Source organism: Zonotrichia albicollis, chromosome 1 (assembly GCF_047830755.1).
Source record: "Zonotrichia albicollis isolate bZonAlb1 chromosome 1, bZonAlb1.hap1, whole genome shotgun sequence".
Lineage (NCBI taxonomy): Eukaryota > Metazoa > Chordata > Aves > Passeriformes > Passerellidae > Zonotrichia > Zonotrichia albicollis.
The window spans coordinates 119287382-119309748 of NC_133819.1; the positions used below are offsets into that span (position 1 = coordinate 119287382).

At 38.3% G+C, this 22367-nt stretch overlaps 1 long non-coding RNA gene across 1 annotated transcript in view; it reads right to left on the reverse strand.

The window, feature by feature from the left end:
- Window positions 1-19870, reverse strand: part of LOC113458701 (uncharacterized) — a 195856-nt gene extending 175986 nt beyond the window's left edge. The window contains exon 1 of the long non-coding RNA XR_012582711.1: window positions 19794-19870. This is a non-coding gene — a long non-coding RNA (uncharacterized LOC113458701). The remainder of the gene's footprint in view (window positions 1-19793) is intronic.
- Between the last annotated feature and the right edge of the window lie 2497 nt (window positions 19871-22367).

Genomic DNA, 22367 nt, shown 5'->3' on the forward strand with positions numbered 1-22367 from the left:
CATCCCAGGACACACCTGTGTGACCTACTGATGTGGTGGGACTGTGCTAGATAGATCTAAGGGCAAGTCTGGGCACTTAATCCTTAAAGCAGATCACAATAAGCAACAGAAGACGCCTGAAGAACGAGGACAGAACCAAGTATCAGCTGTGATTAAGACTGTTACTGATTTGGTACAGGTTTTGTCTGTACAAATCACAGTAATGACCACAGGGTGGAAGAGAAATCAGTGTGGAAAAGAACAGGAGAAAGGAAGTAGGAATGGGCAATGGACAGAGCCTCCATGTATAGCCACCCTGTTAGAAGCTGTACTACATACAATCCTTTATTCAAGGTAACCCAAACAACTCCCAGTCAGGATAGATTATTTGGGGCTTTATCTTTTGAGTGCTTGAATTAAACTCTAATCATAGTCCATCTCGAGACCTTACCCTTAGGCTTATTTATTTATTTATTTATTTATTTGATTGGGTTAGTTGCTCACAGAGTTGAGCTAGTTCTTTGGTTTAATGGTTGAGGATGGGAGTTTGATTTATGTTTAAGGTTGGTTCTTGAACATTTCCTTTCTTGCAACATTTCAAGTATATTACATGTTAAGAAAAAAACCCAAAATTGTCCAAAGTTTGGCTAAGAAATTACTTCATAAGCATACCTTCCAGTCCTGATATTTTCTTTTCTAAGTGCTATCTTATCACCACAACCAAAAAATGAAGCCTAAAGGTGTTTCTGCTGATACCATCTCTTGTCCTAGAGCTGTCTCACTTCATTTGATAAGGAATAAACAAATGCCCAGCCTCATTTGAATAAATATGTTAAGCAAATGTTAAACAAGATTCATGAAAAGGCAGTAAATACATTACAACTTCAGGCTGCTAGGACATGCAAGCTCAACATGGAACTGTGTTTCCATTCAGACAGGGAACATGAAATAGTTAAGGCCAGTTAATCTGCTTCTATCTGTCTTAAGGATTTAAACTAAAGCCTGTCACAACAGTATCTGACAGAAATCCTTCCTCATCTATTTACTTATGCTACATGCAAAACTGTACACTCTTATAAGGCCTCCTGTAAAATAAACATACAGTACATCAAATTACATATAGTTTTACTGGCTGGATTTTTTGTTCTAGATAGTTCTTAAAATTACTCTTATTTTGTTCTGTTTACAATTTGGTTTTTTCTCTTAACTAGAAAAGACTAGAATTGCATTTATTATTTTTTTTCTTTTGAAACCTTGTTATATTATTAAACTAAAATAGATGTCAGGCACCAAGCAACAACTTTATTCAATTTTTAAATCTGTCTGAACTTTGATAATCACAAAACAATAATGTGTTAAACAGAGTGTATTTCTGCAATAAAACCTCAAAACCAAACACAAATCAAACAAAACACCACATCAAAACACACACACACACATATACACATACATACACTCCTAAAACACAAATTCTTGGCAAACATTAGACTTGAGAATCATTTCCAGTCCTCATTTTTATTCCAATATCACTGTGACCACAAAAATTGCTACACTGCTACTTACGATTGTTTATTTTAGTGTGTCACCAAAAAAGAAGTATTTACAAGAAATATAGTAAGCTGTTACAAAATCTTTTATATTTGTTCTTCCCTTTTTCCACATCATCTTTTTTGTTTACATATTGGTATATTAGCAAAATGACAACTCTGTTTTTAGACTAAAACCAGCCATTTATGAAGCATGCCACATAGGATTCAGAATGCCTAATTCTGAAACTGCCTTTGCCAACTTTGTGACACAAAATTCATGTTTTATCTTCAGGCATGGAGAGGTTTGAAATAAATATTTTGTGCTGTTCTAAGGAAAAGCTGGTGCATCGCTTCATAACCTCACAGAGAGCCTACACAAACAGTCCAAACTTAAATAAGGCCACAGCAATGGCTTCAAAAACTATAACCTACATGACCAATCTCATCTTAAGTATTCCATAAGAAAGTTTTCTGCTAAGCATAACTTCCTTTACTGACTCTACTTGCTTCACTGCTTCCTGAGGACAGGAAAACCAGTTTATGGCTGGCGTACTAAAGCTTTCTGTTATATGGTAAATACATGCAACTTCTCCTAACATATGGCAAGTTTTTCCTTTTTTTTTTTCCTAGGATGACAGGAGATCCTAAGATCTAAAACAGTGGGCCTCTCATCTCATTTCAGCATAGTCAAAGTATCTATTTATATTTTCCTGCTTTCCTATTGCCTGCAATCCAGCACAATCATTTGTAATGTACAATATTCTACAAGGTAGAGTGCCAATAAGAACTGTTGAAACTCATAGTTTAGGATCCTAATGGTTTAGGATCCTAATATAAACCATGATAAAAAAGTTGTAGAAAAATTTTTACTGTAATTATGCCAGTATTTTAATATTTGGTAGGCTTTTCTCCTTTATTAAACATGTGTTTACTAAACACGTGTGTGAACTTTTCTAACTTGAAATATTAAATTTTTATTGACTCAGAACAACAATGCTAGATTTATTTCTTCATAAATATAACAACTTTTTCTTTATAATTTGTCATCCACTTAATATTGGTTTGGATTTCTGATTAATTACCTAATATTTTTCAAGAAACCCTTTGAACAGGCTCATTAAGGAGCCTGGAGATCAGGAGTTCATTAAGAAAAAAAGCTTGCAAAAATAACAAAGAAAATTGTAAATCCACATTTTATTGCTGTTTGGCCTTCAAATACAACTCTTGCTGTAACTTACAGTCTTTTAAAATTTGACCATCAAACAGGATGAATTGCACATAAAGATGCATCATGGAGTTCTTAGCTCACGTTAGACTGAATTTTTTTATATTTATGTCAAAGTCAACATCACTGACACTGATAGGACACACATTACTTCTTAGAAAAGATTTCCTAAAAGACCATTTCTAAAAATCATTCCTAAAAGACCTTTTGAACATGGCTCAATTTCTAGTGGTTACAGGGGGTAAAAAACCCCACATGTGACCAAATATTATAACTCTTATTAGGTGTTCAAATCAAGAATATACTCAGTACAGTGACTTTACCATTAGGTCTACAGCAGCCTATTGATATTATCACAGATTAGCATGATATATTCAATGAGAAATTTAAACATTTATCAAAAATTAGATAATTCCTCTTATTTCTGAAATTTAAATTGTTAGCTATTGCCTATGAGTCCTATGTCATTGGAAATTGAATACTAGTTAAAATAAATATAATATTCTTACTGATTTCACCAAAAAGTGGCAAATATTTTAGGGCTCCACACAGTCTTTATTCACTGAGCAGCAGGCGTAAAAAGAAAAATTATATTTAAAAGAATCAAAGAGTCTGAAGCGAGACAAGTCAGACAAATGAGTTTGAGCACCACACTATAGGAACATTGGAGACATTTTTCCTAAGAAACAGAATTTGAAAATGAAACAGAATATTACTTCATGCTGCCCACTATAAAAGCCTTGAGAATTCTTTCTAATTTCACTTAAACCAGTGTTCTTGTGAAGTAACTCTGCTCAGAAGAACAGAAACACTTCAAATTTACATTAGTGTGTTAATGAAGTAAGACTTTGGCCCTGAGATTTAGCTCTTTCGTTAGTAATTTATACTCTCATTAGGGATTTATAGAAATGAGAATCTAGGCTCAAATGCTAATTGAGAATTGTCAGTTGTAAATAAGTGCTAACAAGATAAATTTGCTCCTGGTCACATTGAACAGAGACCTGCATTTTGCAAAATGAAACTCTTCCTTTAATATATCTAAAAAAAAAATTGTTAGCAGGATGCAAGTAACTCTGCTGCTCTATTCCCCTGCCTGCTCTCACATGTGGGGCTGCACCCTCCATCCCTCACCCTCTGCCGGGGATGGACGTGGCAGGGGCTGTGTGTGTGAGGTGTGAGCACTTTCTTTAGTCCTGGTGAAGACCCTCTGTTGTGTCACACTGGGCCAAGCAGAGGAGGAGCCCATCCTGGAGGAGGAGCCCTGTGCGAGTGCTGTGTGTCAGCACACGGATGCTGGGGATGGTCACAAAGGGCCAAACCCAGAGAGCACCCAAAGAGGAACCAGTCCAAAACCTGGGCAGCACAGGTATGATCAGGAAACCAGGCACAGGTCACCTCAAACATGCAGCCACTAGTCAGTCTACGTTTAAATTAAGCCCAATACTGAGGTGAGGTTTCAATATCTCCATATTCAGTGCAGAGGGGTTCCCAGGAGTAACTTGAACTCTGCTCACTCCGGTTAGTTAAGCTTGGGCAGTATAACTTAGGTCACATCTCCAGCTGAATCCTATTTTAATTTTAACCAAAGACAATATAGAAATTACAAGAAAGACATGCTAACTCCTGGTTGAAGCATCTGGTTTGTGTAAACCTGGAAAAGGCAATGTGAAAATTGGTCTCAGCATCAGGAACAAAAACTCAGTTTTAATCCATCTTCCCATGTTCTTTCAGAAGAAAAATAAATCCTTTCTCACTCTGGATTTCTTTCACGTAGAGACACAATCCCTCATGCAGCCAGAACAAAGTGAAATCCACACAAGAGTCTAGGAGCCACCATAACCACCACCCAAATTTACAGTGGTTGCACACTATTTTCTATGAAAAAGAATTCGGCTTCATCTAGTGAATTGTTGTAGGCAGCTATTAAGAAACAAAGCAAAACAAAGCATTTTATGTATTTAAGGAAAAAAACAACAAGACATTGCCAGTTTTACTCATTTGTTTGTTTTTAAAGGACACATAATTCAGTGCTTTCAAAACCCACAAAACAAAGTATAACAAGAGGCAGGACATTCTCTCAAGTTACAGAAGAAGCCCCCAGGAATCTCCTCTCAAAACAGAAACTCACTATACTGAAACACTGCATGGTATAAAGTTTCATAAGACAAACTTTTTGTTTTTTCCCAGGATGACAGCTCTTAACATCATCTTTTCTGCCTTTGCAATAACTTAATGCATCTTTTTTTCACTATCTGTAGTTTCCTTCAGAATAGGTTTCTATTATACCATGTGCTCCAGAGTCTTAGCCCCAGGTACGAAGGAAAAGGAGGACAAAAGAAGCAGAAAGCTGCACTGTGCCCCTTCCTTGAACATAATTCTTCAGGTGAAGTGTGGCTCTGGTTCAGCACAGAGGCATACCATGACTTTCTCAACCTACCCCAACCAGACAGTAAAATATTAATCTTGGGATGTCTTCTTTCAACCAAAACCTAAAAGAAAAGAGTGAGAAACACAAAAATAGAGGGAGACAATATTTCTTAGCTTAAATCTGAAAATTATTTATATAACCTTTTTAGGTCAACTGGGTATAAGGTTTCCCAGCTTCTCCTTGGTTCCTGAACTAGGGAGCTCTTATGTTAATAGCCTCTAAATTTTACTATGTCCCTGAGAGTAAAAGGTCTTGAAGACAGAGACACTGAACTTAAATTTCACTTCCCCTTGGGTATCTCAAAAGAATTTGGGCACCTAAAACTTACTAGCTTCAAGGGATACCCCCTAATGAAGACATTCTCATGATTAACAGACTACTGTTAATTCACCTTCTGCAGCATAAGAACTTGTGTCTCAAATGCAGGTACAAAAATTTGGCTGTGTTGTTTTCGGCTACTTTACATTTCATTTGGGATTCGTTAAAATTAAAAAAAAATTACAGAAATCAAAGCAAAAAGAATAAGAAAAGTGATCCTGTCTGGGCCTCTGCAAAACTAATAAACTCCTGACTATGCTTGGAACAACCTTAGCACCAGAGTGTACGCAACACCTAGTTTACTGTTCTTTAAATGATAGTTTCTTAATCCTTAAAATATTTTTCATTTATGTGTTAAAATATCCTATTTCATGTACTTTCCTAGTTTTTTTAATCTTCCTTTCTTTAGGAAGGACCCTAAGTCCTTTGTGCACTTATCCCACAGTGGGGCACACTCTTTTCTCATGGTAGCTAGATTCCATGGTCCCCTCTCCAGCTTTCCTGCCTCTTACCCCAATGCTTTGTGCAGCTACAATTCCTTCCTCTCCCAGCTTATCTCCAGCAACTGAAAAATTATGGTGCTGGAATGCAGAAGGACAATACTTTTAAATCAGTGATTTAAAAACCAATGTCGCATTTCTTTGTGCAGTTACACATATGCTTTCATTTAGGTATCACCCAACTTTTAAACCACGCTTTTATGTGACAAAAGCCATTCCTACTGGGTGCTGTTCTGGGCCCCACAATTTAAGAAGGATTTGAAAGGCTTTGAATGTGTCCAGAGGAGGGCAACAAAGGTGGGGAGAGGCTTGGAGGAATGTTTCATGAGGAGCAGCTAAGGACTTTGTGCTTGTCTAGTTTAGAGAAGAAGGCACTGATCTCTCCTTTCTGGTGTCCCTGGGACAGGACACAAGGAAATGGTTCAAAGCTGCACCAGGGGAAGTTTAGAATTAGCATTAGGAAGCATTTCTCTCCTGAGAGAATGATCAAACACTGGAAAAGGCTCCCTAGAGAGGCAGTCGATGCCCCCAGCCTGTCAGTGCCCCTAACAGCAAGCTCTGACTTTTGGCCAGCCCTGAATTGCTCAGGCAGTTGGACTGTATGATCACTGTAGGCTCTTCCCCACTGAAATAGTCTATTCTATGCCCTAAAAATCACTTAAGCACTTCTCCAAGGGAAGGTCCAATTCTGGAAGATAAAAGTAAACATTAGTAAGGAATAAAGCAACTGTTTTATTCCAATGTTAATTTTTTTTTTCATTTTTGAGTGTCATAAAACAAATATCTAGAAAATAAATAGGTTTTACTACCATCTTCAGATCAAAAAGGGCAATCACCTGATATTATTGTCGTACCATAAACTATTTTAATAGCAAAATAGTTCAACCTCCCATAAACACCTCTCATCAGGGTGAGATGATGTCAAAGAGAAAGTGGGAGAATTTTCACAGACCAAATAAAAATTTCAGTTGTGAAGGAAATCATAGTCTCGTCCTCTTAGTATACCAACATATTAGAGGCTGTATTGTTTGGAAATTGTTAAGAAACTGTGGTTTAGGTTAGGGCAATTGAAATGATACAAAACCAGATGTGATGAAAAGAGCTATGAATGGATCACTTTCAAGAGTCTTTCTCTCTTCAAGAGAGCTTGTTTTTCAAGGAAGGATGTACCTAGATAATAACACCAAATTATCTTTACGGGTTTTCCATCAATTTGCTTTATAGGGAGTGGAAGAGGAAAAAATGTTCATTTACATCCATTTTTATAGTCATAAACTATGTAAATAATGTGCCCATAACATCTAAATCTCAAAGATATATTGTGTCCTGTCTTTTAAGTAGACTGTAGATCTCTCAAAATCAATATATTTGCCATATTTCCCCTGTGAAACAAGATCTATCTGGTAGCTAAAATCCAAGAGCTTCAGACTTCAAGCAATCTCTATCATACCACTCCTTTCCAACTCCTTCCAGCAAAAGCTGCTTATTCTGTAATGTTGCTCTGCTCCATTGATTGGCTCTCCTTGGAGCAGGATATGCCAATTATTCAGGCACACAAGCAGGGGAACTTTCTTCAGCATGAAATCCATATACCAAAACTGTTGTTTCATCCATGCTGAATTCAGTAGAGCTCACAAAATTATTTCAGTTAGGGGACAAATTTGAGCAACAGAGAAATTCCAGGAAGAGACCTACAAAATTAATAATCCCCTTTTAATTCTGGTGCCAATTCCAGTGTTACAGGCACCCTGTTGAGAAACAGGAAACTCTCATACACACTTTCCTCTCCTACCTACCAGCACAGCACCCTTTGGCTCAAAGCTCTGCCCCAGTTCACCAGAAAATAGGTCTCATCCTGTTTTCAGCAGTTGCATAAACAAGTTATTATGCTTTTGTGCTGAGGCTGGTCCCAAATTTTGCATGTTGTCCCCTGAATTCACTGCACTTGTTGAAAGCTCTGCAATATCTTTGAATTGGTAAACATATTGAGAATTGTGCACTCAGAAAGTCATGGACTTTCAAGAGCCTAGAATGAGTCTAGGATAAGTGCAATAGCTGGATAACAGCTTAAAAAGAAAAGAAAGTAAGAAATAAAAAAACTACACTGACAGATGAATTTTCGTTTTTAGGACTATGTTAAATCCCACTTAAAAGGGGAAAAAACTATATCTCTCAGAAGTGTTGCTTTAGAGGTTACCTAGAAGAGGCAACAATGATGCACCACTTACTCTCATGCCACACTTTGAAAATCTCCCTGCTTGCACTTCCTGGTGCAGCTCAATTTGAGCTCCCTGTGTGACACCATGACTTAAAGCACCCCTGGGTCTGTAAGGAGGGGTTACAGCAGTAGAATTAGAACATTATTACAAGGCTTCTGTGGTACACTGTTAACAAAATCATTACTGGAACTCATCTTGGGCTGTGGTGTCCAGGTTTGAATGGGAGCCTTCTTCAGAGCAGGGTGCTGCACTGAGGGACTCTTGCTCTACTGAGATTATCTAGTGATGTGATAGAGATAATTTAATCTACAGAGTTTGTATGCGGCTTTATACAGCTAATAAACCCCACATATCTCCACTCAGCTTCTTCTGAGACTCTCAGTGTCTGAGAGAGGGGCTTCATCCTATAAAATGGATACAGGGATTTAGGGTGAGATTTCTGCACTGTCTCCTGTGAGGTTCCAACACAAAGTCACACTAACATCTATGGTGGTGTTCACAGGGGTCCCAGGATGAGGGAAGAGATGAGAATCTTGACTCCATGTTTCAGAAGGCTGATTTATTATTTTATGATATATATTATATTAAAATAAAATTATATACTGAAAGAATAGAAGAAAGGATTTCATCAGAAGACTTGAAAGGAAAAGAATGGAATGATAACAAACTCTTGTGACTGACCAGAGAGTCTGAGCCAGCTGGACTGTGATTGGCCATTAATTAAAAACAACCACATGAGACCAATCAAAGATGCACCTGTTGCATTCCACAGCAGCAGATAATTATTGTTTACATTTCATTTTTGAGGCCTCTCAGCTTCTCAGGAGAAAAGATCCTAATGATTTTTCATAAAATGTCTGTGACAAACATCCTTTGCATGAAAGAGTACCATTTTTAATGCAACTTGACACCATGAGGCACTCAAGCAGAAATTCAGGGATATATGTGTTTCTCATGCTGTCTCATGATTTTAGGCTACCACAACTGCTCTGGGTATATGTTTAAAACCTGTATTCTCATATGTAGCTATTTTCACAAATGGCCTTCATTCAGTACCTCATTTCTCTCCACCTTCAAGCACAGCCCACCTCACATTTTATTTCCCACAGAGAGAGGATGGCAAACTCCTTTATTCAACCTTCGACCCTGTGTTTGACCATTCGTAGGAAACCCCAGGTGGCCACAGCTTCCAGCCACCACCATTTCCTCAGTCAGTAGTAACCTCATACAGCAGCACCTAGCTAGATGGCAGGCCATTGCAATAACCATGCAGCACAGCTGACCTACACACAATGCTTACTGGGGATGTTTAAGCTGACCACAACAAGTACAGTCCTGCTGCTCAGAACCTGGGATTAATCTCAATTAGTCAATAACACTTTATCAATTCAGTGTGAGTCACTTTAAACCTCAACTTTCACCCTCAGCTGACATCAGGCAGAACTTCAGGTGTGAGAGTCCCTGCTTGGTTTCATTTTGTCACTTACCACTGGACATGATGGAGTCTTGATCCTTTTCACATCATCATATTAATTATCTTCAGTCATACCAAGCTGCCATAGCTGGTTATCAATGTCCCCTTTATGATTTAGTATGACCACAAGCAAATTAAAACTATTATTACTGCAGAATGCAGCAATTAGCAGTCACCTGGATCACAAAAAAAAACAGTGCTTTCTATATAGATCCTAATATTGTAGCATAATTTATAACTAAAGCTTGTCTTAAAGTAGACTAAGTGTTAAAAACATTATAGGGACTACTGATACTATTAGCTGCCATTAGAAGTCAGTGTGATTTCTTGTACAGAATAAAGTAACCACATTTACCAAAGGTATCATGTGGGGATACACCGTTGCAGGACATTCAAAAATCTATCTTCTTAATATCAAGGTGGAACCTTCATTTCCTCTTCTGATTCTGCCTCTTTTACTTTCCTCTTTTGAGAAACCATTTCCCATTTAAACAAATAAAATTATTAATATTATTTATGTTACGATGAAGTATAGTTGGGATAGGAACCTCAGGGAAAAGAAAAATATCTGCCTCATAGGATTTGTGGTCTTTAATGGTTTCCTCTCAGAAAAATACTAACATCTTGCACATATTCACACTGCTCTGGAGAGATGCTGAATGGGCATTGTCAATGCAATAGAAAAAGGGTTTTATTTAAGGCAAAATCAAACCTAGAAATCTCCCACCATAGGCAGGCCAAATCTACCCCTTTAACTAATGTGTTCACCTTCAGGAAAGACAGAGTTCACATATGCAAAAATTCTCCCTTTTTGTGTCTCCATATTTGAACAGCTATCTATATCATAGAATCATGGAATGACCTGCATTGGAAGAGACCTTCAAGATCATCTCATTCCAACCCCCCTGTCAATGGCAAGGACAGCTTCCACTAAACCAGGCTGCTCAAAGCCTCAGCCTGGCCTTGAATACTTCCAGGTATGAGCCATCCACAACTCTTCTGGGCAACATCCTCCAATACCTCAGCACCCTCACAGTAAAGAATTTCTTCCTAATATCTAATCTAAACCCACGCTCTTTCAGTTTGAATCCATTCCCTCTCATCCTTGATCACTTCATAGCCTTTTAAATAGTCTCTATCTTCCTTGCAGTTTCCCTTTGGGTACTAGAAGGTCACCCCAAAGCCTTCTCTTCTGCAGGCCAAACAATCCCAATTTCCTGAGCCTTTCCCCCTAGGAGAGGTGTTCCACTCTTCTAATCAGCTCGGTAGCCTCCTCTGAATTCACTCCAGCACATCAATGTCCTTCCTGTGCTGGGGACCCCGAGCTGGATGCAATGTTCCAGGTGGGGTCTCACCAAAGCAGAGAAGAGGAGTGAAGCAGAATCCCCTCTCTCTCCCTGGTGACCACACTGCTTTGGATGCAGGCCAGGCCACATTTGCCTTTCTGGGCTGTGAGTTTACATTGCTGGATCATGTCCAACCTCTTGTTAAACCTTGTGAGATTCCTATGTGGCCATTTCTAGAGCTTGTTCAGGTCCCTCTGGGTGGCATCCTGTTCTTCAGGTGTGTCAGCAGCACCACTCAGCTTGGTGTCATCTGCAAATGTACTGAGAGTGTACTCGATTCCTTTGCCTATGTCATTAATACAATGGTTTATCTATAGATCACTACTTATGATTACTCCCAACAGCACAACTGCACAAGCAAAACTGAGGAATATTCCTTCTTCACTGGTCTGTAATTTGCCCGCTTCTTTAATGCAGAAGAGATAACAATTTCTTCAACTGATTTAGTTTAAATTTTAACAAGTTTTTAACAAAAAAAAAAAATTACAAATATTTACAAGAAAATTGGAGGTTTTGGGGAAAAGGACTGTATTTTTCAGCGCAGTCCATTTACACACTCCATAATGTGTCTTTGAATAAGTGACTTGGTAAATATTGTCACTTGAAGTAAAGTTTTCAAGCTTGTTTCTAATGTTACTGTTAAAGCACACATCATCCTAAAAGAGAAGCAAAGCCTTATTCAAAGGCAATGAATAAGGCAAACCTGCAGCTTAAGCCAGATCTAATACCTCTCCAGTGCATGTAGCTTTTATACACCATCATTGCAGCCCCTTGCCTTTGTGCATCATAGGGGCAAACAGCAGGCTGGCCGATGTTAATTGCAGCTAAATGCACCCTAGTAGGTCAAATGAAGTGCCAAGAGTAATGCTGAGATGGGAACCAGCTCTCCAGGTTTCACAACTTAGCACTCAATTGCTGTGTGAGTACTTTTAGCAAGAGCCGCTAAACCTTGAGCCCAATGTGGAAGGGACTTGCCCTGCCCAGAGCTGCTGGCAGGATGCTTGCACAGACCTCACACACACTGCACCAGCAACAGGCTCTTGCAGGTTTGTAGCTGCACTTGGGCTTCCCTTTGCTGAGCCCCTTTCAGCCCTCCTGATGGTGTCAGGTCTCAGAATTAAGGAAAAGCTACAGCTCGCATCACAGATGAGGTCAAAGATTAAACCCTCTGGATAGCCACACTCCTCTGTGATAGCTCACACAGAGTGTCTTTCTCCTGCCTGGTTGCCTGACCTTCCCTTGCACCCCAGAGGACACTGGATGCCAAAGTTTGTGCAAAACCATGGCTTGTAATGCACTTTATATATTCAAATTGCAGAGAGGGTAGACCATGCAACTCAATCTTCTACCAGGTCTCCCCTTGTCAGACTATGTACTTCGGTCAAGAGGAGGGAAAAAAAAATCTGAGCAGCAAACCTCTGAACAAAATTCTTCTCCTGCCAGCCAGGTCTTCTAACCTCTGTTCCTCATCTTCCATTAAATTAAAGCAGAGAGAACACTCCCTTCTCCATTGCAAACCAGCTTCTGATTAATCAGTCTCTGCATTCAAGAAAACCACAGAATTGAATGTGTGGGAGGACAGAGGATAATTTGAAAGGAAAAACTTATATAGGTAAAATAAATGTGACAAGAGAGTGATATTACATACAGTGAGGCAAGAACAGAAAAAAAATCAATTGGATACAGGAAAAAGTCAAGGATGTTTGTTAACCTAGAGAAGGGTATTGAAGAATGAACACCCTAATTTTGAGTAGCAATAATGTCAGGAATTTATAGCAAGAATACAAGTATAAATTCACATCTTTCCTAAAGTTGTAGAGAATTTCACAGTAGTAGCTTTTAAATGTAACAGTGGTGGTTTGGACCTTTGACAATAAAGGGGGTTTGAGCCTGACTAATCTGGAAGCAAAATTTAAAACTCATCCCAACCATTCATGGAAATTTTTAAAAAATGCCAATCCACCCACTCATTTCAATCCTCTTGTTCAAAGTCAAGTTATCAACCCAAGGGATAAAAGAAGAAAAACAGAGCTGTGACCTCTGAATCCAGTACTTTTAGAGGTGAGTTGGTCTCTGGGGTTGATAAAATATAGCTGAGTGTCCTTGCAAAGGCAAGGGAACTGATATCATTATACTTGCAAACTATTTTAAATCACAGTAGAGTATTAATTTTCTAACCTTGCATCTTCTGCTGTTGTTGGCTTGGCTGCTTCTCTAAACTGGTCTGTGGGAAACCTGCTCTGCTGTAAAGTATATGCAAAGAGTTGTTTACTCAGAGTTCAAGATACTTTGGGTAGTTATTATTTGGCACAAGCAGCTGACTGGCTGCCTTTAAAGAGGAAGGGAGAGAGGAGAAAGGCTCCATAAGATTTGTCTAGGCTTGGTATTACAAAAAAAGCAGGTAATTTCAAATTCCATTTAAGTAGACTCATGAAATTGCATGTTTTTTTAGAGCACTGCTTATCTTCCTTCACACATACCATGATCACTGTTATCTGGTGTTACCCAAATAAGTGTCTCAAGGCACCCAATGAAACCATTAATGGACATGCAATAGATCACATTGTCTCTCTTAATGGAAACACAAAAAATTATTCTTAGTTCATATTGTAAATACTGGCCCTTGAAAAACAAAAAATCAATACAATATTTGTTGCATTAATAAATGCAGCTAAGCATTAATTACTAACACATAGTTTATTTGTTCCTGTGGAATTCCTCATTCCACAGAACTGTGTTCCAGAAAAAACCCCAAAATACTTAGTCTTGATTCAAATAATCTGAAGTCATTGAAATCCGCTTTTGTGTCCCACAGAAAGTTCCTGGTCTGACAGAAAAAGCATTTCGTTTTCAGAAATACTTAAATTCTTTTTAAAAATACAGATTAAAAGAATAGAACCAGAATGATGCTTTACACTGAAAACCTCAGATCATTAACTCCTACTAAATTCCACTACCAAAAGGGCAAGTGAGTAATAAAAAATTAAAATCTTGTCATTTAACCTTTCATCTAGAAGGGATACTTACATGCTTTGCTTTAAAGCAGGGAGGAAAGTATACAACAGAACAGAATTCAGCATCTTCCATTTCCATTTCATCATAGTGTACTTGATGATACCGTATTTTGCCAGTTGTCAAGAAAATAAAATAGATGTGACCATCTAAATGTAGTGGAACACAGTACAAATTAAGTGAATTATATGTATGCTACATCTTCAAACTGTAATCTCATCTAAAAATCACCATCATATATATAAAAGCAAGAAATCAAGAAGGAATGGCATGATGAAAAGGTTTTATTGGTTTTGGGTTAAATGGTAGTACTGTCATGAGAAACAGGCAGCTTATGCAGATTGCTGCAAATGAGCTCTAGTTAGGACAGAACACTGTAGAAAGACAAGAAAGATATAAAATATATAAAGCTAATTAAAAAAAACCATCACAGGATATTTCATTTTATATTTAGTAGGCTGTTTTTACATCTTTCCACTTATAAAGATAGCTGTGCAAATAACAAGCAGAACTGACACAGAGAAGCAATGAGCTATAAATATTAGCAAAACTTTCCAAAAGGCATTTGCTAATTGACAAGTCTGTTATAACTGCAAAGATCTTATAGAAGGAGAAAATTCTGCCCATCTCACTCTCCTGGAAACAAAAAACTCCAGTATATACATGTTCCCTCTTCCACTTCTGTAAAACACCAAACAGAACCTAGCAATGATCTAGATTTTCATATTTGTCATTTTGAAGCTCCATGAAGAGCAGTTTGTGCTAGTGTTAAAAAGCCTAAGAGCACCACAGTGCATTCCAGACTGTTGTCCAATGGAGCTTTCTCTCTCAGTCCTTTGCGTGGCACATTATATCATGGCCTTGTGACAGAAATCTCGTCTCAGCAAATTCTCATGTGCCTTCATGGGATTTCAGTGAGCCCCAGTAAACAGAGAAGAGCAGAAAGAGAGGATGTTTCTCAGAAGTTTTATAAGTCAGCATCTTTGAAAGTGTTTGGTTGGTATAATGCTTGAACAAAGCTGATGAGTAGGGCATTTAATCAGTGACTCCCAGTACTTAAATAGATATCAGACTACTAACAAACTCAGGTCTTTCTTGTAGTCATCTGAGAATCATATCACATTTCTTTCTTTCTATCACACAACATTATATAATTTCCTCCTGTGGAGCACATAGGGAACACCTCCAACCTCAAAACCATTCTTAGAGAACTACAGCAAAGGAGGCAGAGCATTGCTGATACAATCAAATATATTTATCAAACACTGTTTTTATGTATGCATAATCACAACCGTGACCACCTATATTTAGAAGCAGTTTCAGAACCTTTCAATATTTGAATAAGAGATTTTACTGGCAGTAAATTCACTCTTTTACCTCTGTAAATGGGCAGTATCAGCTGGCAGCTATCAAAACCTACCATCATAAATTATATTATCTCTTTTAGGGTTTTTATATTACAGGAAAAATAAAACAACAAAGTCCTATTTCAGGTGATCATTTCCAGTTCTGCCAGAAAGTTTAAACAAGATTAAACAGATAAACAAACAATAATAATGCCATCAATTAAAATTAAGAAAACCAAACAGCCCCTATTTCATGAACCCATAACTTTCCAAAGCATTGCTATTTTTGTGTGAGCTATTCAAATTTTGATCTTTCCTGCAATTGTCTTTATTTTTAAATTTCAATAAAATGCAAAGACATTAGGCATTTTCTTTATATATATGTATATTTTCATCTCCAAGATAAAGCCTAACTATGTATTTTGGTCAGCACTGGAGAAGAGAGGGCTGCATTGTGAAGCCCAGGGAGGAAATGACTATTGCTGAAGAGGGCATGCTTTGACTGTGTTGAAAAAGAAGCAGCAGCAGTTAAAAAGCTATTTCTGAAAACATATGAAGAATAGATTTTATTAATCTCACTGGGGTTTTGTTTCTTTTTCCCCTGATGTGGACATCCTCTCTGCTTACTGGGAACCACCTCATTAACTCATTTCTTGCATTTCCTTGTACCCAAATCCAGTTGCAATAACAAGAACTTGCATTTGTCCAATAAAACCTATGAACAGTGCTGAATATTTCTGCACGCCATCTACTGGTACAATTTACCAGAACTATGATATCAATCATTAAAAAAAATTGCCATGAAAGACATACTTGAGCAATTTCAGCCTTGCATGGAATTCAAATGTTTGCAGCCAAGCTGAAGCAGTTCTTACCTGCAAGAAGCTGAATTTTTGCTGCAGAGATTATCAATATTTCTGTGCTAAAGCAACTAGCCATTGAGTGAACCAGCTGCAGCTTTCCTCCCAGACCCCTGCTCCTGCCTCTGCAAGGAGTCACCACCTCTACCCCTGCACTCCTCTGTGATGCTCATCCACACACAGCCTCACCCCCAACGCGTCAGCAACCAACTTCATCCTCACTGGCATCTTCTCCCCACATTTCCACAGTCCTTTACTGAGGATCTGTGAACAAAGTCACCTCCCTACACAAACAACCCCTCACACACAGAATGACAGAGGCTTTTTAAAGCCTTTTGAATGGTTATTTGATCTCTCTGAGCTATAAGACTTCACAATAATTTCAGGTCCTTTCCTTAGCTTCTTAATGCTGCTAGCTCTCTCACTTCCATGAGCCAGTGTTTTATAAAGCCCCAGCTGCTCTAATCAAGATATCTGCAAGGGAATCTCAAATCTTGTTTTTAAAGTAAATTTCCAGCCTTTGCAGATAAAAAGTGTGAAAACACTAGGGCCTCAGGCTCAAAAACAGGCAAACAAGCCCTAAATGTATTATTAAAAAAATAATCAAAGGCTTGGAAAGAATGACTCATTAGTTTTGAATTCTTCAGATAAGTAATACTTATTTTTGGTGAGCACTTCACCTCCCAGATTCCACTTTAGAGGAAAAAAAAAAAATCCCATAAAGGCAACTTTCAAACTGACCAATCCCTTCAGCTCTTTATTCCCTGCTGCCCCTCCCAGCTGGCATTCAGCTCATCAGCTGCTGAGACTGCAGGTCCCAAACTCCTGGGCTGCAATGAGCTGAGACCTTGCAGCAGGTAGGCTGTCATCAGCCTGCTCCTGGATGGAACCACATGCCACAGGCCTTTGAAATAAATGCCTTTATTAAAACATGGGACAAAATCTCCACAAATACCTAATGTTGCAGTACAGGACAGGAGGAAAATCTGTGGGGTGGGTAAGAGCAAAGGTGCATTGAGGCTCTGTGCATCAGGTTTTGCAGAGCACAGATCTTCATTTTCTGGGCTCTCAGTTAATTAAAAGTACGTTTTCACCCAACAAAGCCTTGCATGCTTCTGCCACAATTTTAACTGATTATTTGCCCCTCATCTTTGGCAGAAACACCTTCATAGTAATACTAAAATTTCTGGAGTGGACAAATAAATACCTTAGGTGGTAAATCACATGTCATTTTTCCCTATATTTAAATGCATCACAGTTTCTAATGAATGAATATAATGTTGATATTCAATATCAAGGAGAAGACTTACTAAAATAAACATACAGATATTTACACATGCCCAAGCTGCAGACTCAAAACCCAGCAGATATATAAGCAAGATATTTTCTTCATCAGTCTATAGTAACACAGGTGAAAATAAATGCAAAATGTGTAGCTTTTCAAGGATATGTCAGACAGATTCTTATATCTATACCAGGTTCACATTTGGCTTAATTTACTACAAGAGCATCCAAATTCATGTAACAGTACAGTAACCTGTAACAGTTACAGTAAGATCAGTCATTTTTAACCTAGGATGTACTGTAGAGATGAACCAACATTTTTAAAATCTTTCTACCTTAAAATATCAATGTAAGCAAATGCGATTCCTTTAAAATCAGAGAACTTGGGTGAACACACCTTCTGTGTTCTGCATACTTTACTGTAGCTACCTCAAGCTTATTTCACCTCCCAACCCCTTCTCCAGTTTTGTACTGGTCCATCATCCTGGCACATATGTCCCATGGACAAAGTGCTGGTGTCCCCTCCCTTCTGATCTCCATCACCTCACCCTGCACTCCTGCCTGCAGCCCAGACTCTCCCCTTTCCATCCTTGCCAGCCTCACATGCCTCACTTATCCCCAGCGGCTCGTGTTTGCCTCTCTTGGCTGAAGCTGCAGAGTAATATGTGCAGAAGTGTCAGTGTTTTTAAAGCACTGTGCAAAAATGGTGCTTTCTTCTACAGATAGATTTGAGGATCCTTCCTTACTCCCAGCTCTATCTCTTTCTTCCAACAGTCCCATTCAATTCTGTGGGCCAAATTTTGTCACTCCCTTTGTCATGTAGAGTAGGATCTCAGCCTTTGAATAGTCTCACTGATTTAAATGGGACTTATTCACACAATCAGCCATTAGTAAGAATGGAAAGAGAAGCTAACATTATATAGTAACATTTCTAATGTATGTCTTCTGATGGAACAGAACAACCTACTAATGATGAAACCTTTGCAAAAATGTAACTCTCCTTGCTATATTTTTAATAAACTAGAAAAATCTCATTTCTGTGAATCATATTAGTTTTAAAGAATATCATCCAAAGTATATCACAGTGATGCAATGAAAGCTCAGAACATAGCAGACCCATGCATCTGCTTTTACATTACTGTATAGCAGAAATTGTACATAATCTAAAAGAGGAAATAAATTGTCTACAACCGTTTACCACCTACAATCCTTCCATTCACAAAACAAAGCTGTGACAAAGAACACAAATAAATAAAGACATAGTTCACCAAATCCGCATACAGGTGGAAATAAAATTTGGCTGTTTAAAAATGCATGTCTATGTATTTTATATAACATTTTAAGGTAATCATACTTTAAAACCATTAATTTTCAGCACACAGAAGTTTCAAGCCACTGAGAATCCTAAAGAGTAAGAAATGAAAGATAAAACCTCGAAGCATACAGGAATTTACCATTTTGAATGGTCATATATGTTGAATTAAGGCATTCTCTGTGTTTCAGACCAAACCAAAGTTCTAAAATAAAAGAGCTCCTTTAAACAAGCTCCATGAAAGAAACTGATCTGTTAAAAATAACGTTGCAGGTGCCAAAATATTATTGTGTATATATTGCTGCTGTATTTTTAATAGTCACTCATTCCTTTGGAGAGCAACTTGTAAAAGAATTATTCATTCTCTCTGTGCATACATTTGGAGAATAATTCACTGTACTTTTCCAAATTATTTTCAAAGTGTACACACACAGGAAAGGATACAAAACTTTTCCCAGGCTACGTTTGAAAGCTTGTCAGCACTCAGAGCTAAGGCCTTTAATCCCAGGCTTTAAATAATTTAGGTAACACTTGATTACTCCATTGCTGGAACATCAAGCTCCACAAAATCTGAGCAACACAATATTTGAGGGGAAAAGAGAGAATACTCAACTTAAGTAAAACACATTTCCTGCAAACAAATTGTGAACTGCAGCCTGATGTTTGCAATGCAAACTCTGGTAAAGCACCACTGAGGCTGCCCTCCAAATAACACTTTATTCCAGTTTCCACTAGCAAAACCCTTCACTGAGGAGTTCTATGGAGCACTAGTCACAGTATATATGCTATGAAGTATGATATTCAGAAGGCTTAAGGAACAGCTTCTCCTTAGGTTTATAATATTTTGTGTTATACTCTAGCTAAAATGTCCACATCGACTTCAGACGAACAACCCCCCACCACCACGACACAACGCACACACGATTTAGTCAGGAAGAGGGAAAAAAATGAAGTTTTTTACCTTTCTTGTGGACTAATTTTTTTTTCTTGAGAGAACAATTTCATTTTCTCTGGTAATCCACAGGGGATTCAGTATTTGCTGTCTCTATGCATTTGCTAAATTAAAAAAAAAAAGTACAAATGGTTTTGTTCTCTTAGGTACATCTGTACCTGTACCGTTAACAAAGTCTGAACTACTTCATTTTTTCATTTGTGTTCTGCATTTAAAAATAGTTCCAGCCAACAAACAAAACTCTGTAAAAAGTTGTTTGGATCATTTTCAGTGGGGTAAGAGTCATGAACACCGTAATGTGTGCTGTGTGACCATCTATGCACATTTCATTACATAGAAATACCAACTTATTTAAGAATAATTAAATATCCTAAAAAAGTATCAGAAGGTAACGAAGAAAAAGAAAGAAATAAACACCTGCCCCTGCAAATTAAATTATCACATATTAAGTCCTTAAGATTCTTTTTCACTGCTGCCTTCGAGTCATTTTTTGCAAAGAGGAATAAAAGTTTTTAGCTTAAATCTATTAGTTCCTTCTCCCTCCAAAGCTCTCCGTTTAGCCCTGCGCAATGTATACTGCTAGAAAATCAGGACCAACAACAAGAAGCCCATGACTGCCCTCAGCAGAGTCAATAAATGGCATGTTTGACTCTCTCTCATATCATTTTGAACCAAGTCCTCACACAACTTCTGCCCTGACACCTCATCCATCAGCTCCTAAAGCACAAGAGCAGCACCCCACAAGCAAACCTCTTCTCTCCTACGCCATCTCCAGAGTTGAGGCCCAGATGAGAAACAGCCTTATCTTCCTGAGTAGCAAGGATACATCTCTAAGATCAGACCTTGGCAATTTGACCTAAAACCATCCTTACTTGCAAAACAATGTCTCCATCATCTTCAGAGCAAGAAGGAAAGAGAGTGAGAGGGAAAAGAGGGGTGGGGGTAGGGGAGGAAAGTCCAGTCCTCTCTGACCTGATTGGAAACTTTGTTGTGGCAAAAAGAAAAAAAAAACCTCTTTGGCCAGTTGAGAAACTGCCTATGGTTGCTCTTGTATTGGGAGGGTCTGTTCAGGGTTTCTCAATCTTCTTTTCTCTCTCTCCCCCCCCTCTCTTTCTCCCCTTCTCTTGTTTCAAAAGGGGCCTCTGGTCAGCGCTGATTAATAAGTGTTTTTTGTTGTGAAGTGTTGAATAATAGAAGATGGCCAGTGACCCAGGAAAGACTAAACCTTGTGCTACTTTATTGTGGCAAGCTGAGAAAGGGGCTTTAGGACAGAGACCCCAAGCACTGACCCGCACACATCCTGCGGATTCCCTATTCATTCTCACAGCCTTCCAGTCGCCCAGAGCTCCCATTGTTTGCCAAGCAACAATGGAGATTTTGCACAGAAAGTAAAGCTCTCTTCAGATTCCTCCCTGATGTTTTGCATTTGGGGAAACAACCATCCTTAACAGCTTTTTTTTTTTTTTTCCATAAACTGAATTTCAGAAAAACTCCTAGGATTTGGGCTTTTATTCTCATTGCTCAAGACTTTCTATACAAACCTAAGAAAGCAAACATTTTCTCTTAATAAATACTTTTTTGTTTGTTTTTAATTACACAACACATTTTTCCTGGGGTATTGCTTCCCTACTGATTTAAGGGGAAAATAGAGGTTTCTTTTCTTTTATTTTTTAGCATATTGCTATGGTCCAATGCACACTACATATCATTTTATTCCTAAAAATAACTGTATTGAAGCAGTCTCTGTTTGAGTGGGAGCCAACTGGAGAGTGCTGCTTCTTTCAAAAAAAAAAAATTAAATAAAAGCAGAAGATTGAAAGATCTTGGTTTATTTCTGCCCTGATTAGGCAAGCATAGCTTTTATCTCCTCAAAAGTTGGACCTTTCCCCACACTCCACACAAAGAGTTCATCCGCAGCCACCAAGGAGGGCACATGCCATTCCATAGACTTGTTCTGATTTACCTGTAGGGTCCAAACCACATTTCTCATTCCAACCTAGGCATTTATTTGCTATCTAACCATGTGGATAAATAACTCTTGCATCTGTTGAGCCTCGGGGTAGGAGCACAGTTAGAGGGATCAGAGGCCTGAGGATCGCAGAGGTTTTTTTTAATTGCTTTCTCTGGCCTGTTCTACATGGATTTCCATTTTTCTGAGGTATCCACTTACACGTCACCAAGCGGCTAAGTCAGGGTGTTTGGTTGTGCCTTGCATTTGCTGATTTAGTGTCTTCTTGTCAATTTATTAGGCATTAAAAAACAAACAAACAAACAAAAAAAAAACCAAGAGAAGACAAATGTTGCAATCAATAGGACAAACTTCTGCTAAAGTGCTAGGAATGGGATTTCTTCTCCCTCAGTTATTTGAATCTATAACTGACAGAACATTTTTATCAGGACCATTGCTTTCTCTCTCGCCGTTTACACCTGAATAGGGAGGTCTAGAAATCCACCCTTTGGAGGTGAGGAAGAAAAGACCAGTCTGTCAGAGAAACCTCTAACAACTGAAGGGGGAACAACGGTCTTTATTAAGGATATTGGGTAGCAGAATTACCTTGGCGGGGGCGGGAGGCGTTGTAAAAC